General features: G+C 36.5%; 1 long non-coding RNA gene across 1 annotated transcript in view; it reads right to left on the bottom strand.

The window, feature by feature from the left end:
* Positions 1-1,151: 1,151 nt before the first annotated feature.
* Positions 1,152-18,797, bottom strand: part of LOC148125123 (uncharacterized) — a 34,483-nt gene continuing 16,837 nt past the window's right edge. The window contains exons 2-3 of the long non-coding RNA XR_015744488.1: positions 4,307-4,448; positions 1,152-1,872 (exon numbers count right to left, since the gene is read on the bottom strand). This is a non-coding gene — a long non-coding RNA (uncharacterized LOC148125123). The remainder of the gene's footprint in view (positions 1,873-4,306; positions 4,449-18,797) is intronic.

Raw genomic sequence — 18,797 nt, 5'->3', positions numbered from 1 at the left:
AAACAAAGTACAGGTGGATAATTTATTTAATCAAAACTACTTACACCAACAAATACTTGAATGATTTCAATTTTATCAATTGAATTTAATTCTGTTTTTATTCAGTGTACAGAATATCTACTTAGATATCAACCTACTGTAATTGAATTATCAGTTTTATTATTCCAAAAACAGAAGATTTATCTTTTTAACTACTACCATATTGACAACTTTGTTAACAATGTCTTTTATTAACAATATAATGCTAATAGCTTGCTACAGAAAAGCAAGGGTTTTTTTCTTTTATGATATAGAGATAGATAGATAGATAGATAGATAGATAGATAGATAGATAGATAGATAGATATTTTTGCAGCTTAAATTTGCTTATTAGAAATCTTGTCAGTTCTGTATTGCCGATATATATGTAACACCTCATAAAGATTGTCAGTAAAATTCAGTATTCAAATTAGAATGACAAAAACCACAATTTCAGCCTGACTGCATGACTTGAAACAGGGAGGAGGGAGAGAGGGAATACATTATTTAAAAAGGGGAATACAGTATCATATAATTCTTTATAGTGGCAGTAACCCATAACTGCTATTAAATGTAGCAAGTACAGAAGAGGAATTTATGAAAGTGTAATACAGCCTAGTATCACTAATAATGATACAAAAGTTAATGCAGTTTAAAAGGTTAAACCAGATATTAAAAACAGAAATCTAAATGTATTTTACCACATTCAAAACTTCGCAGGTGTAAAGATTGTGTCATAATTTTACAACCAACATTTCTTCATTATATATAGCTTAAGTTGGGAACATGGGAGAGCATTATATTACTGATTAATTATACCAATTGTTTTATAATGTCTTAATAGTCCTTAAAGAAGGCAAAGGATATTGTTGACTGCCAAATGATTTCCTCTGTCTTGCCATCATCTCTGAGCAAAGTATATTGTATAGTTGATGACATTTGATTTTACAATTAAAATGTTAGTATCCCCCCCCCATTCCCTCGTGCTTGTGGAAAGAAAAAAAAGTAACAATTAGCTGGTGGGATTCAACAGGACAGGGATGGATATATATATATATATATATATATATATATATATATATATATATATATATATATATATATATATATATATATATATATAAAATGTATTATGCTGGCAAGACAATTGTAAAAGAAGATTGAAATGACAAAATCTGAATTATAATAAATCATTTGATGGTTATTATTAAAAGTTTCCATGAAGAAAAGGACAGTAATTTTAGTCATGCTTGTTCAGAAATAACTCCCATTAAAATTCAGTGGAACCTACTTCCAGTCAGTTTCTATAGGCTTGTAACCTTACAATGAAATGCACTCAGACAAGAGTACTTGAGAATTTAATGACATTTATTCCCATCCCAAGTCAGTGAATATAGGTTTATAACTTCCTTCTTCGTTTTCTCTCCTCCCGTTGTTTTCCCCCAACTAGGAACTGAGTGCAGGGGAAGGAAACTGGGAAAACATTATTTCAGGCAACAGCTGCTTTCCTTCCCTTTTCTTTGCATCTGACTGCCATAAAGAAGAACATTGTTGTTCTAACTACATTTTAGACAGAAGTTATGGCTTCCATATGGAAGATGGTGGAATGTGAATGCACAGTTTGTTTGGGCTGCATCAGTTCAGTAGAAGCAGAATTCTGTTCACATTTGCACTGCAAGACATTTCCTTCTTCTCCTTTGCTTGTACCTTTTGAGTTTCAAGTATACTCCAGAAGCATGATTGGATTCTTTTTTGTTTTATTTTTCTTTTAAGATTTGGAATCATTATTGAAATAAACTTAATTGCTTTGTGGATAGATAGATGATAGCTGCTATATAGATAATAATAGGATTCCTAGAGAGAGAGAAAAAAATTAAACTGACACTTCTTGCAGATCACTTATATCTTAATGTTTGACATAGAATCAGAATAGGCTGCCGAAATAGTGTGATTTGGTTGAAGGATTAAATTTTGAAATTTCTTATTTCAATTTTGTGTCTATTTCAGCATTAGGGGAAAATATGGTCCTAATGGCTTTTTCTTCTCTTTTTTTATGGTGATGCTGATCATTACATTCAAATTTTCAGTTGGGGCCAAACTTCACACCATTTTGAGAGACAACTTCCAACATGTCCTATTTTTTTCTCCAAATTCCAAATATTTTCATTGGTTTTTAATGTTATTTTTTCTTACTTGTCATATGCAAAAAGTTCATTTAACAATCAAATATTTGCTTTTTTAGAAGTAAACAAATTTGAAAATTGACAAGCTATCTAGGATAAGACTATGAGTAAACTCAACAATAATATTTTACAGCAGTTAAATATATGAATGTTTGCATAGTATAAGTTGCTACAGCAAGTTCCCTTTTGAATTTGAATTCCATTGAAGTTATCTTTCTGAATAACATAATTGATTATATGGGGGATGGCTAGGAATGTTTTTCTAGAATATCCTTAAAGTATTGAAAGACCATTTTCAGCTCATTTTCGTTAGTAAATGTAACTTCTATAAAGCCTGCACATAATGGAAATCCAAAAGCATTTATCTTTGTTTTTCAGCTTTCTTTCTTCTTTTTTTCCAACTGCATCAGATAAAAGACTGTGGGCCTTTTTCCTCACTCATATCAAAGGAGATCTGTTGCCAGCTAATGCTTCTACAGGTCTGCCCCTTATAATCCCACCCACCGCAATAATTGAGAAGGACCAAATTATCTGTACCAGATTTAACTAATCCACCAAAAGAGAATATCAGTCAGTAATAGTGCTGGTGATTATTTTGTTCACAAACTACAGTAGTACACATTTCTGTGCATCTCTACTATTTAAATTGTTCTTCTGTATTCTAGACTTTGCAGAAAGTAACATTAAACTTTTTGTGTCCTCTTTTCATCCAAAATGCTCCAGAAACTATAGAATGTGTTTCCCCAATTTGCCCCACATACCTTTTTTTGTAGAATTGAAAAGGGTGTTTCTGTTTTGCTATAGGGTAAGGAGATAGTATAATTGGAAGATGGATCTACAGCTAGCCCAATGTTCTTGCTAAACTGTCAACATATATCCTTAATTTTTACCTCAATATTTTCAAGTATAAGTATTCCTTTCATTTACTGACTGTTCAAAGTTATAATGGCAGTAAAAAAAATGATTAATGATCATTTTTCACATATATGACTTGCAGCATTCCCATAGTCATGTGATCAAAACTTGGGTGTTTGGCAGCTGGCATGTATTTATGATGGTTGAAATGTCCCAGGGTCATGTGATCAACTTTTGTGATCTTCTGATAAGCAAAGACAATAATAAAACAAGAGTCACTTAACAACTGTGTTACTAACTTAACAGTGGCAGTGATTCGCTTGACAATTGTGACAGTAAAATATTGTAAAAAGGGGCAAAACTCACTTAACAACTGTCTTGCTTAGCAATAGAAATTTTGGGTTCAATTGTGGCCATAAGTCAATAACTATATGTACCGGTATATCTCCAAATTTCAATAGGAGTTATTTTTAATGACAGGATGTGCTGCTCTTTTGCTGTTTCTACTACATGAAGGCACTTTTCAAATTCAACTATTCAAATATCTGCTGCTGTTCAGATATCTGCTGCTACTTATAAATGTATCTTTTGCCTGCGCTTAATTCAGCTCATTTTGGCATTATGCTAATGAGAAAGAATTCAAAACTACCAAAAGCAATGTCTAGATTCCCAAATATTTAAAAGGATTTAATTTAATCTAAAATTTGGAATGGAACTGGAGGAGAATATTGTGACTGAGCAGAAGAATTACATATAGTTCCTAGGAAATATTTTTCATTAGTATAACAAGATTTACTTCCAAAGAAGAAAAATACTCCAATGATAATAACAATATGATGATAATTAAAAACTTTTTTCTCTTAAAATATCTTAAAGTAGAAAAAAACAGCAGAGAAAAAGAGATTTACTTGCTGAGTAGGAGAAAATAAACTGTGAGTCAAGTGTGAATGAAGGTATTATATGTCATGAATTATGTACTTGGCAAACTTTACTTGACTCCAAAGTAAATATAAGGTTTACTGATGCAAAGAAAATAGAAACAAGCAAAGGATGAAAGTTTTATGGAGAATGAAAATGGTATATACGAACTATATACACTACACCTAGACATGTGTGGCTGTTGGGCATCAAACTGTGCAGAGTTTTAATTTGATTTAGCCCATGACTTTTTACAAATGAATTAGCCCTTAGCTAATTACACATTAAAATCAGGAATTAGATTAAAATGACAAACATATAATTTTTTTTACCTGTAGTTTTCAATGGATGACAGAGCAGAAGCCTTACTATTTGCATTTCAGCCAGTTACTTCACATTCATTTCCCTGACTCTTTGCTTAGGGATAGACAAGTGTCAGCTCTGCCTGGCTTGGCTTGGGTCCTCACAGGCATCCTGCCATAAAAAGAAGAAGCAGGGAGAGGATGAAAGGGGAAAGAATGAAAGGGCAATAAAAATCTGTGTGCACGTGATAGGAAATCAGGAGCTGGGAGTGACAGGTGATAAAGGCCAGAGCAGTTGGATCCTGTTTGTACCAGCATCCTACAGCCAAGCAGCCTGAGAAATATATGGATTACCCCAAACATCTCAGCATTCTCAAAACATTTTGGCGAGCTCTGATGGGCTAGAAACGGAGTGGTCACAGAGGAGGGATGGGATGGAGGCAAGCTGTAGAAAGTTAGTACCCACCCCTCTCCTAGAAGAACAAAATATTCTAGAAATATTAAAAAGGCAGGATATTATATTTCCCTGGATGAGAAAAGGAGAAACATGTTTTTAAAGACAAAGCAGCTTGCTGCAACTCTCTGCCCTCCGCCCCACTTCAGCTCCTGGGTGATGGGATTAAGACATGGCCCTCAGGATATGATAGGATTAGGCCTTTACCCAAGTCACCACATGGCACCTGGAAAGATTACATCACCCAGCAAGATTCAACCAAGCTTGGAGCTCAAGACCACCTACAAAGTTACCCCTGCATGGCCCCTTGGGAGACTTGTCAACTAATTAGGATACATTTCTTGCCACAAGAACAGGAAGCAAGTTCAAAGCCAAACATAGGTTATAAATATCTCTCCCTCTCTCAACCATGTGCTTTTTTTGCCCAGGATCTCAATGTGGTCCTGTCCACCAAACCATAAAACCATCCTTCCAAGCAGTCTCCATGTTTCCAGTGTCTTTCTTCCCACTTGGAACTGAACCCAGATGGACATTTTTTTCAATGATTCCTACACTTTATTTTTGTATCCAGCAAACATGGTAGTTTTAGAGCTGGCTTGACTTTTACTGAAACCACCACTCTTAGTTAAAAAAACAACAACAACCCTTTACTTTAACCAAATGAAGTTGAAGGCTATTCTTTTCTAAGGGATCGGATTGGGGCTGGTCTGACAATAAGGTCTGTAGTAATTTGGGGGACCTCTGTTTTGCACATAACTGGAAATAAATAGAATAAAGCCCAATTAAACAAATCACAACTTTGGGGAGAATAGTGAAGAATCAATGATGGTTACTCTTGGTAATTGTCTGCTTCTCTGACCTCACTAAATACCATGGAAATGCTTTCATGTGAGAATGTAGTCCTAGATGAAAAAACAGGAAAGTTGCCATTGGCAGTGGCAAAAAGAAGCTCTCCCTCCCCCCTCTCTCTCTCCCTTGTGTGTGTGTGTGTGTGTGTGTGTGTGTGTGTGTGAAAAATGGGAAGGAGGAAAGTGTTGAATAACTAGAGAGTATCTACGGTTGTCGTTAGAGAGCTGACATTTCAAAAAGAAGAAAGAATCAGGCATCTTAAAATGAAAAGATTACCTTCAGTATAGGTCATGGGCAGGAGTGGGATTCTACCAGTTCAGACCATTTCAGGTGAACAAGGTAGTTCCAGTGATCATTTGGACCCACCAACCCATCCCTGCTCTTTCCTGTGCTTTATTACCTTGTTTTGGAGCACAGCTGATTCACACAGCAGAGTGGTTTTGCTATGCCTCAGCTGTTTTATCAACAGGGCTGTAGTAAGTAAAAATGGGTTTTTTCAAATGGTGTGCATGCATGTGGAGCATGAGATCACCAAACTGGTTGTTATATTGGTTGAATCACACCACTGGTCATGGGGAAGTAGAGGAGAGAGATTTCCTTACACAGTTTCTTTCCTTATCTCTTTTCAGAATTATATGTGTACTTTTACATTTTACCAATTGAAAACTTCATATATATTTTGGTTTTGATTTCTATGTATATATGTGAGTATCTCTATTGCGGTCCAGACAAATCTATGCATCCTTGAATTTAAGGATAATGCTTGAAAGATAGGGAAAGTTGTCGGAAACTGGTTCCTCATCATATCTCCATTTGTGTGTTCCTAAATACAAACTCTGTGTGTGTGTGTGTGTGTATGAATCATTGATTTTATGTACTGCAATACATTTATCTTTCACGTTTTCATCTTGCTATCAAGTGCAACATTTTACTCTTAGTGCCCCTGTTTTGTATTCTACCCTCAATACTCTACCTTCAGATTACATAATACACTTTAGTTAGCTGATAATTGGCTGAGATGATTATAATACCTCCATTGATTTGGAAGCATTTGCCTTACAGAAAGTGTGAAGAGTTGTATTTGCACATTATTATAGCAAGCAACTAAGAATTTTTTTCCTTTTCTACGCTAGCAGCCACTGAGCTTTAATATTTATTTATTAGGTTGAATCAAAAAGCTTGGGTTTATAGTAATTCAATCCTACTCAATCCCAAATCTCATCACACTTTGCAAATTCCATTTGTCCTAAGTATCATTAGTTACATCCCATAATGAAAAAGAGAAAGTAGAATTGGTCATACTAAAACCAGACTCCAAATTGTAAGAAAATGTTGATTCAGTTGAAGCTGTCAGCCAGCATTTTATTTTATCATGCTCTGAACTCTCTTTCCCAAACTCCAACCAACAGACTGGAACACAGGGAAGAACTTAAATCTTTGTCATGCCAAATCATAGGGTTACTTGAAGCCATCTATTAACTTTACTGAGATACTGAAGCAGCTACCAAGAAACTCTTCTGTGACTTATACATCAAATCAGTCTATTTGCCCATCCAATTATTCTTACTGACAGCAGTTTTTGAAAATGTAAAGGGAGATCCGTCATGTTCTTTGCCACTTGATCTTTTTAACTAGGGATAATAGGTTCTAGGTTTAGGATTGTTGTTATAAATCATATGGTTTGCAACGGAAAACAGTCTCCACAACAAGGATATTTATGTCAGCAACATTGGCTTTCTCCATTTGTCCTCAGATCTTTCTAGTCATATTTCCTCCAGACTAATATTTTTTACATTTATTTATTAAGAAAATTTATATGGCTGCCCAACTCATCCATGGTGCCTCCTGGCATCTTACAGAAGTCATGCCCCAAATATAAAAGCCATATTAGCATACACTGTATTACCAGGAGGTAGAGAAAAACAATGAAACCAGAAGGTGGAAAAAACCCAAGTTATAGTTCGTTCTAATATTCGGGAAAACCTCAATCACCTGAAGTTATTACTGTACATAAAACTGAATGCTGAGCAGGGATAAACAGGTAAAAACACCCCAAGCTCAGCTTGTCTCATGATGATAACAACCATTTGGTTTTCTTGGCAGGATTATAGAGCACGTTTGCCACTGAACTACTTCCATTGTTGCACAATCACACTTTATCTAACAATATATATAACATTTGTTTAATATTTATTTATTTAATTCTTTATTAATATATGTATTTGTTATGACTCCCCTTCGAAATTCAAACGAACAAAACAGAAAGCAGCCATTTCACAATTAAATCAAACGGAAAGAAGTCTTACAAGATAACAGCTGGCAGAAACCACAGCATAAATCTTTACTCTGTCCGGCAAACCAGTCCTGGCAATAAATCTTCAGCCTCAGAGCTCTTTGCTGTAACGTCTTCACTCAAATAGTTATTTTGTTCCTGGCGAAATGTACCAGCCCAGCTGTGTCCTTTTATACTCATTAAGGCAACGTGCTAATTTACTGACTTGCCCTTCTCATTCGCTCCAGCTGATTTTGCCTTTTCAACCGTCTTCTATTTTTTACATTTAACCACAAATTTTCCAAGTTCTCATCTCCACTAGAAGACTCTCTCAAAACTTCCCTGTCAGCCATTCCCGGCTGTTGATCAGATAAGCAACCAGAGGAGGTCAAAGGTCCTGACAATTCTAATACATCAGGTCTGTCGTCCTTTGTCACGTCCATCTCCTCATCCTGGTTATCAGTCCAATCAGTAAGCCAGGCTGGCTCATATCGTTCTGCCATAATCTCTTCACTTGAACTCATATCAATCACAGGAGCTGAATCCAAGCCCGGAGCCACAACACTATCCCTCACCGCAGGGCCCTTCCCTCGGGTCTGACGATCCGGATGCGGTTTCGAAGGGAAACGTTCATGAAAGTCCTGAATGATGTCTGGAGCATGAACTGCAGACGCATCCGTCCATGAGCAAATTTCCGAGTGCAGGAATTTGCAAAATGTCCCGGACCCTCGCAATAAAGGCACAAGCCTTCCTGGAACCTTCTCAAATGTTCTCGCACCGTTAAGCGAGGGTGTAGTGCGCCTAACTCCATTGGCTCCTCAACATTAACCGTGGGTTGGAAAACTCTCGGTGGCATGGGTTGTGCACGAGAAAACGAAGATGGTTCCATAATGAGCCATTTGCGTCCACGTTGCTGTAAACGAGCTTCAATTCGTAAGCACTGAACTATCAATGCATCCAAAGTTAAAGCCCGCTCTGCATGGACCAGCTCATCTTTGATGGCATCAGACAAGCCTTCCTGGAATGCAGCCATATGAGCCGGTTCGTTCCAGTTAGAGTCCATACACAGCAAATGAAATTCTGCAACGTATTCCTGCAGGGAACGTTTCCCCTGATTAATGTCCCATAACCATCTGTCCACAGTTTGTATCTTAATTGGGTTCTCAAACATCACTCTCATTTGTTGAAGAAAACCCTGGAAATTATTCAACAACGGGCTATCTTGAACTAACAAGGGAGTAGCCCAATTAGCAGCCTGCCCGGTTAATAAACTGATCATAAATCCTACTTTAGACCGGTCAGTTGGGAAGTCTTCAGGCCTCAGAGAGATAAACAATTGGCATTGACCCATAAATGCCGGGAACCTGTCCATTTACCCAGAAAATTTCTCCGGCATGGATACTGGGCTTTTCCTCACAGGAGGGGCAGGGGGAACAGCAGCAGGGCTTGGTAAGCTGGAAACATAATTCAGCAATTGTGTTACCTGATTCTGAAGCGTCACATTGCTTTGCAGTAGCTGATTAATTTGTTGTTGTTGCTGCTCTACCAAACGCTGCAGTTGATTTGAATCCATCTTGCTTTAAAGATGGTTTGTTTGGGCCAGGAACAATAATGTTATGACTCCCCTTCGAAATTCAAACGAACAAAACAGAAAGCAGCCATTTCACAATTAAATCAAACGGAAAGAAGTCTTACAAGATAACGGCTGGCAGAAACCACAGCATAAATCTTTACTCTGTCCGGCAAACCAGTCCTGGCAATAAATCTTCAGCCTCAGAGCTCTTTGCTGTAACGTCTTCACTCAAATAGTTATTTTGTTCCTGGCGAAATGTACCAGCCCAGCTGTGTCCTTTTATACTCATTAAGGCAACGTGCTAATTTACTGACTTGCCCTTCTCATTCGCTCCAGCTGATTTTGCCTTTTCAACCGTCTTCTATTTTTTACATTTAACCACAAATTTTCCAAGTTCTCATCTCCACTAGAAGACTCTCTCAAAACTTCCCTGTCAGCCATTCCCGGCTGTTGATCAGATAAGCAACCAGAGGAGGTCAAAGGTCCTGACAATTCTAATACATCAGGTCTGTCGTCCTTTGTCACGTCCATCTCCTCATCCTGGTTATCAGTCCAATCAGTAAGCCAGGTTGGCTCATATCGTTCTGCCATAATCTCTTCACTTGAACTCATATCAATCACAGGAGCTGAATCCAAGCCCGGAGCCACAACATGTATTATTCTATGGTTTATGCTGTCCAGAGTCACTTTCTGTGAAACGGGTGGATATACAAATTTGATTAATAAACAAATAAATTATCCAACAATCCTGACATTCTATGTTATCTGTTCTACAATGTATAATCAAGGTAAGCCCTATTTAATTTCTTAGGCTAGCCACAGTATTATTTTTTATTTTATTCTGTAATTCCGTTGGAAGTAGCTTTTGGTTGATCTATATCATTACACATATTTGGGAGACAGTAAAAGATTTATTATATAATACATAGGAATTACAAGCACAGACATACTGTATATATGCAAAGATTTATTTAAAATGTATGATGTTTATATGCAAATATTAGAGGTGGAGTTGTTATGAAGGAACTGTGTGTAGGACATATTAATTTATAACTTTAAAAACCACAGAAGAAAAGCTAAACTTTTATGATGACATGACCAAGATCAGAATGGTGCTTGTACCATAAGATGTCTTGCCCTAGTTTCAACTTTATTTTATATTTTATTATTTTATTTTATTATTTTAATCTTCTTTGCCTTGGAACTATTCTTTTCTTGTCAGTAAATAAAATCAAGGTATCAAATTTAAAAAGCAGAAACAACAAAGGCAGTACTTGTTCAGATAACTGTGAAACTGTTTTTTCCCCGGGCTTTAGAATGAAGCCGTAGCAGACATTATTGCCAGAAACTGGAGTTTATCTGATGTACATTCCCTAAAAGAAATAAAACTTTCCACAGCCCTAAGGTTTACTGAGAGGAGCTGAAAAGGAGAGGAGCTGAAAAGGAAACTGCTATGTTATTCCCTCTTCTTTCTTAACACTTATTTTTTCCTTAAAGGCAGTTCACATTAGAATTAACAAGCAGGAGCCACAGGCATGTGAATGTGATGATACCACAGCATGAAAAGAAAGCAAAAAGCAACTAGAGGAGCCAAATAAGTCCATTTTGGAAGGATATTTTCTATCTGTTGTAATTTTTGACACTTGGAGGATTGAGATATAGCATGTCAGATTTTCTTCTTTTTAAAGGCACATTTGCACTTCTTTTTCTTTCAACAATGTGACATAATTTATTGCTGAGAATATTCAACAAAGCATGAAGGGAAATCAGAAACTATGTCACTATTTGCCCTGAGAGCAGTACTATACTTACAATCTTACCCTCATATCCCATGTGATTTCCTTCTGAAGTTGTAGTCCTAAATGCAGATGAAAATGACAATGTCTCCACGAATGGTGATGAAACATTTGCAACCAAATTGTCAAGCTCGAAGTTTGGCCCAACAGCCCAACAATCAACCCAAGCTTCAAACACATTTCAATATAAAAACTTTCTGATAATCTTATTCTTCCAAGACAGTAATTGAGTTAAAGTCTTGAAGATAAACCAAATATAGAAAACTAGGAGGCTTTTTCCGAGACAACTTTGGAAATATTTTGAATTCTTTCCAGCCTTACCCTTTGTTCAATATTTCTCCACTTTGGCTACTCTTTAAAATAAACTGATCATTAAAAAAAAAAATTGCTGTTATCAGTTTCAAAAGTAAATACCCTTGAATTATGATGCTCCACTTGAATGTTATGAAATTTTCCAAATAAAGCTTTTATCACCATATTAAGCTACACAAATCACATCTCTTTTTTAAATATATGATTTACTAAGCAACTAACACTGTCTATCTATGATTTGTTCAAGGCTGTGCATAACTGAAAACAAGCAAGTTTATGCATAAAAATTATATATGTAGAATCCTGGAATTCCTGTAGGTGCTGAAAGTCAGTGAGGTAGGAAAACTTTTCTGAGGAGATCTGCTTGGCTTGTGATCATATTTACATGTCAATAAAGACACAAGGAGAGCCATACTAAATCCAAGGAGCACCTGATCCAGTATTCTACATATTTCAGCAGCGTTCAATGATGTAGACTGGAATAGAGCTGGAAGGGAGACTTTGGAGGTCTTCTAATCCAGCCCCCTGCTCTGGCAGGAGACCCTATACTATTTCAGACAAGTGGCTGTCCAGTCTCTTCTTAAAAACCTCCAGTGATGAAGCACCCATGATTTCTAAAGGCAAGTTGTTCCACTGATTAATTGTTCTCACTGTTATGAAGTTTCTCCTTAATTCCAGGCTGCTTCTCTCTTTGATTAGTTTCCAACCATTGTTTCTTGTTCTGTCCTCTGGTGCTTTGACCCCCTTTTCTTTGTGCTCGAGGAAAGCCTGTGGTTAGGTTTACAGTGACTATAACTGAAAACACTGGTGGCAATATATAAGCATCATGCCTTTGGTGTCTTTATTCTCTACAACTAAGCTTTAAGCTTCCCTAAACACTTCTGTCATCCAGCTTCACTGGTTGTCCTTGATTCTAGCATTATAAAACAAGGAGAAAATGTCCTCACTATTCATTCTTTATCAGACCTAATTTTATACATGTCTAGTATGTCCCCTTCTAGTTTTTTTTTTAAATCCTTCTATATTTTTGTTCCTTCTCTTGCTTTCTGCATATCTCTTTTCTGATGCTTTTTGCTAGAATTTTTTTTAAAAAATAGACTTAGCTTTAGGTTATAGAAGGTTGAGAATATTATTTAGATATTTGTTTTATTAAAATTGTCTCATTGCACATTAATCATTTTCTATGGTTACATACACAGAATAACTGTAAATCTGCTATAAATGGCATTCAATTTTACAAGATAAAAAGTATAAAAATAAGATAAAAGATAAAAATTTTACAAGATAAAAACAACAGTGTTTCTAGTGAAAATCCACCTAGGGCCTTTTTTATAATTTCCCTTAACTTTTTTTTATTTTTTTATTAAAAATTTATTATAAGGCAAAATATAAATATAAGCCAAAGTTAGAGAAGTTAAAGAGAGAAAGAGGTGCAAAGGCAGATTAAAAAGAAAGAGAAAAGTAATCTTTCAACTTTTCTCAGTGCAGTAGACTACAAAAAGATCTTTTCATCTATATTTTGAGATAGCAACTTAATTATAACTTATAACAATTGCAAATCCATATTAAATACTCTAAAATATTCATTACCTTTTTTATCCCTGAAACTAGAAACAAATAATTTTTTGTATTTAATTTTGTGTCTTTTGGTTTTCCTAAAACATTTTAAAAATATCAGTCTGGTGGGGATCCAGATATAATCTGTTATGATATTTCTTTCCAAAAACAAGATCTCACATGCATTGATTGAACCATATCCATGTCACAAATCAGTCTCCCAGACTAACCGAGCTCATCCAAATTATACTGAGCCAAACAGAGATCAAGAGTGAATCAGGTGTCCTGTGCCAGTGATGATTGTTTGACTGCTACCACCAAAATAAAAACTCAATTGATGCCCTTGTGCCTGAGATATATCTAATTCAGGTCAATTACCAAGATAAATTCAAGCTTTGTATATTCACTAATCATCTAACAAGGCAGGCCAAAATCACAATCAACAGATACAGTTTTCTCCCCAGATTGCTAGCTCTGGCAACATGCAATCACTAAGAATCTGCCTGGCTTAAAAAAAAAAAAAGAATATGTCCTTTATTGCTTTATCTGCTTCTGTCAACTGTCACACTCAGCCATCTGGCAAAGACAGAATCCTGGCCATTTGTTTTTGCCAAGAATATACTTTACTGAAAATTAAATGGTTACAGAAATAGCGTAAGCTGAATTTGAAGTTTTCCCATGCAAAAAACACAAATTAAAGTTCCCTCTCTTTCCCAGCCTCTCCCCCAGTCACCATTATTTGAAAATGTCCAATCAGGTGCTTGTATATTGTTCAGGAAACAAATGTTCAGTTCCCAGCTTTGCATATTGTTAATGACCTTGGCCGGCTGGAGTTTGTCAAATGGCTCACCTGGGACAAACATGGCATCCCTACCTTTCTTCACATTCCAATTGCGCGCGCGCGTGCGCACACACACACACACTTCCAGCTGCAAACTCATGAAGCTTGGAGAGGTGAGATGCAGCCATGACAGCCTCTTTTTCTATGCCATCATATGTGTCAGTCATGAATATCTCACAGTTGGTTGTATAGGTCCCATTGCAAGCCCTCAAAATTCAACAATTAATTTTAAAGGAATAACATTTAAAAAGCATCTGATATTTTGTTATTATTATTGGATATAACAAAAAGCTATTGTATTTAGGAAAATCTAGCATTTCTGTTTACTATTATTCTGGAAAGAGAAATAGTCCTCTAAACTGATTCTCTCAGATTTCCAGTGCTATTGAATTGGACATATATCTACTTTATAATAGATCCATCCTTAGATCAGACTGACACATTATCTATGAGACATTATGATCAAGTAACTTTTTCTGCTCAGCTATATTTGACATTATGAATTTCTAACATGACTAGGAGACTTCTGTATATTGTAACTGCATACAGTTGTGTAATGAACAACATCACACCAATAGAAAATGATCTAAAAGATGCCCCAAAGGATAAACTGCTTTAATGCTGTGAAAGAGTTGATATGTCACAACTATTTTCAAACTTTTAAAGAGTCTACTTCAATCAAAAATAAAAATACCTTATTTATAACTGCGTTTTTGGAGTGGAAAAATTCTACATTTGAGAACATGTTATATTTCCCATCCTTCATCACTTACAGACACCATTACAAATAAACAATATCTTTGATTCCAAGTGAATAGAATAGAAAGAATAGAATAGAATAGCCCGTGTTCCATCATGTTTGAAAACAGCCACTATTGTCCCAGTCCCCAAGAAAACAGCAGTTAACTGTCTAAATGACTGCAGACCTATTGTGTTAACGTCAGTTGTGATGAAATGCTTCGAAAGACTGGGTCTCCAATACCTTAGGACATGCATCCCACCAGACTTTGACAAGCATCAGTTTGCCTATAGGGGGAACAGGTTGACAGACAACGCCATAACTACTGCCTTACATTCTGTAGTGAGACATCTGGAGAAACCTGGAAACTATGTCAGGATGCTTTTCATTGACTACAGCTCATCCTTCAATATTATACTGCTGAGCATCCTTATTGAAAAAATGACTGACTTTGATTTTCCCTCTTCCATCTGTGACTGGATCAAATACTTTCTGAGGGTTTGACCACAAACAGTGAGAGCTGGGTCTGTCACATCCACCTCCCTGAAGCTTAGCACTGGCTCCCCACAGGGCTTTGTGCTCAATCCCTACCTGTACTTACTGTACACACATGATTGTGTATCATCTGACCCATCCACTGTGATCATTAAGTTCACTGATGATACTACTGTATTGGGTCTCATTACAGGGGGAAGGTTCAAAAATTATCCTCATGGTGCCTGCACTATATACCAGCAAGACAAAGGAGATGGTGTTAGACTTCCAGAAGAAGAGAGAGGAACCCGCCCCACTTTATATTGAGAGAGAGTTTCCTCCTTTAAATTCCTGGGAGTTTACCTCAGCGAAGATCTCACCTAGAAAATCAACATAAGGTCAGAAAGGTCCAACAGAGACTCTATTTCCTTAGGGTCTTGTGAAAGAATAAAGTGGAACAACGACTGATGACCTCCTTTTACCGGTCCACAAATAGAAAGCATCCTCACATATTGCATTATGGTGTGGTATGCTGGCTTGACAGCCATGGATAGAAAGACATTACAGGGGGCGGTGAGCACAGCACAAAACATTGTGGGCTGTCCCCTGATACCACTAGATGACATCGCTAGGGCTCGCTGCCTTAGAAGAGTGAGGAAAATTCTCAGGGATGACTCACACCCCGGTCAGCACTTCTTCACTCTCCTACTATCAGGTAGGATATATAGAAGCGAAGCCAGCTGCACCAATAGGCTGAAGAACAGTTTCTACGCATGGGTTGTCAGATTTCTGAATGGAAAATAACTTCATGTCAACATAGTATGACAGACTTGTGGGGCCGGCACATTGTGCAACAAGGTCACATAGTATAATAAGATTGGATCTGGGTTAGGGACTTCTGTCCTCAATGTGAGTTGTATGGGGGGGGGGGGGGTTGTACGAAGTGAGCCTCAGCCAATCTCATTGTACACAAGTTGTACTTTGACAATAAAGGTAATTAGAATAGAATGGAATAGAATAGAATAGAATAGAATAGAATAGAATAGAATAGAATAGAATAGAATAGAATAGAATAGAATAGAATAGAATAGAATGGAATGGAATGGAATGGAACAGAATTGAATAGAATAGAGCTGGAAGGGACCTTAGAGGTCTTCTAGTTCAGCCCCCTACTCAAGCAGCAGAACCTATACAAGGGGTGTCAAACTGGTGAGCCATGGGCTGGATGTGTCACGCACAGACCGCGCCCAGCTCTGTGAAGGGGAAAAACATTACGACATGTCACATAAAGGCAACATGACACAGTGAGTTTGACACTTGTGATCTGTACCATTTCAGACAAGTAATTGTCCAGTCTTTATTCCCTCATCTTGATTCCCAATAAACCATTATTTTAAGAAGTTACAATAATAATCATTACATCTTTTCATTTTGATTCTGCAGCATATTTCCCCCCCTTGTTTTTTAATGAGTTATCAGTATCTATATTACCCTATTTTCTAAATATTTTTAATTGCAGAAATATTCTTATTACCCCTTATCACCCTGCAGAATCCCCTTTTTAATTCATCAACCATTATCTCTGAAAAAACAATTTCTTTTCAACATTTTACTATTTCTGTATTTCTTTATTTCATGCCCCTGTTTCTTACTGCTTCTCCTCCCCCTCTTTTCCCCATCTTTTCTCATTCCAGTTTATATTCCTCTCTTTCTTAATATCTTCCTTTCCCCTTTTCTGCTGGGTCTTTCTGCCCTTCCCAACTTCACAGGTATTCCCTTTGATTGCTTTCTTAAATCTCAACTTTTTAACCTTCCTTCTTTCCCCACTTCTTTATAGTGTTCTTTGTGTTAATTGTCTATTTAAAATGTCTTCTCCTTGAGTCGACTCCTCCTCCTCTGAAGCTCTTTCTTCTTGTTCTTCAATCACCATTTCCATTTTTTCTAACACAGAGCAAAGTGATTCGCCTCTTTCCTGTAGTAATTCTCTCATATTTTTAAGTTCCATTTTTAATTCCCGAAGAGATATCATCATTACACACTCTTATATTTTATGATCGTTAAAGTCCACCCCCCCAAAAAACTACTTTTACTTTCCTTCTTTCTTTTTTCAATTTTCTAAAGTTCTCAGTTATTCCAGCCCAGGGTCTATACCAAAAACATCAATCAATCCCACAGTCTTTCCTTGCTTTTTCCTTTATTCTAGTTCTGCTTTCACTTTCTAAGATTCTTACTTTGTTTCAATATTTCTTTAATGTTATATCCATACAAGGTCATTCAGAAACAGGATGCTTTCCGTTTTGTTTGAACTCAAGTTTTTGTCAAAAGGTGGCACTCTCCATTATACAAAGTCTTCACCTTTTACCCCTATTTTTTTTTTAGGGTTTTTCGAACCTCAATATTCCAGCACAGTCCAGTCTCCAATTTGTAAACTTTATTATTATTATTTTTTGACAATCTTAAGTCCAGCTTTATTTTATGCCTGTTTATTCCCGAAATATTTTAGTCCAATTTAGTTAAATCTTTAGTTCCAGATTCTTCCTTTCCTGGTTAGCTGTCAAAAATATTTTCTTATTTTTTCCCCCGTCCCTTTGTAATTTCACCGCTCACTTTTCTTTTCTTAAAAATTCCATATTACCTTAATCCCGGGGTACTTTTGTTTAGTTGTATTGCCCAGTTGTCCCAGTTCATATGTTATCCACCTCTTTCTTCCCTCCTGCACAAATCTTAATCCAGCTGAGTCCTCCTCTTCGGGGTGGTCATTTTAAGCCACTGCTGCAGTCATCTCCAGGGGGAAAAAGACCAAGCCTAGGGGGGGAGATGTAGGTCCCCTCAACCTGGCTTGCGACTTCCCCTTACTCTGCCGCCCTCCAAGGCAGCTTCAGCCCCTAATCGTAATGATTGGGGCTCTCCAACGAAAGAGCACGGACCATAGCCACAGAGAGTCACAAACTATGGTCTGTCAGTGAGGAGGCTCCGCCTTCTTCCAGAGCACCCACAATTTCTGAAGGCAAGCTGTTTCGCTGGTTAATTGTCCTCGCTGTTAGAAAGTTTCTCCTTAATTCCAGATTGTTTCTCTCTTTGATTAATATATTCTTGTGAATGTGCCCTTTTTAATTATAAACATAAATTTATTCAGACTATATTATTGGTAGTCGTGCTCAATTTGATGTTATCAATACAAAGATAATATCTGCATGCAAAATCTGAATTCTCTCATTTATATTCAGTTTTAATTTAATTTCTCCATATTAGGCCAACTTTTAAATCCTGATTAACATATACATGATAAAACAATACTGTTTTAATTGTATTGTTATAGTTGTTAAAGTAACCATTTGATATAATCATGTATACAGAAACAATATTAATATACAGTATGTCAATCTTTGGTAACTTGTACAGCATTAGTGTCATAAAATTACATGTACATCATGTCTGGTCATTGGGAGAATTCCAGGGACTCATAATGAGTTTGAGGTGTTATCTTTTTTGATATCCTACAATATTCATGTTAAATCAACTTTTTTTTGTCTTTTGCAAATATTCCCAGCTCTAACTTACTTCAAAACTAAATTTAATGCTGAATGTTTAATTATTGAAAAATAACTTTTGGATAAGAGATGCTTTGCTTTATCTGTATAATTGTCCTCCCTA

This window comes from Pseudonaja textilis, chromosome 8, assembly GCF_049901715.1.
Source record: "Pseudonaja textilis isolate UNSWEBS1 chromosome 8, rPseTex1.2, whole genome shotgun sequence".
Taxonomy (NCBI): Eukaryota; Metazoa; Chordata; class Lepidosauria; order Squamata; family Elapidae; genus Pseudonaja; species Pseudonaja textilis.
The sequence above is the reverse complement of the archived record's forward strand: the minus strand, read 5'-3'. Positions and strand labels throughout refer to the sequence as shown.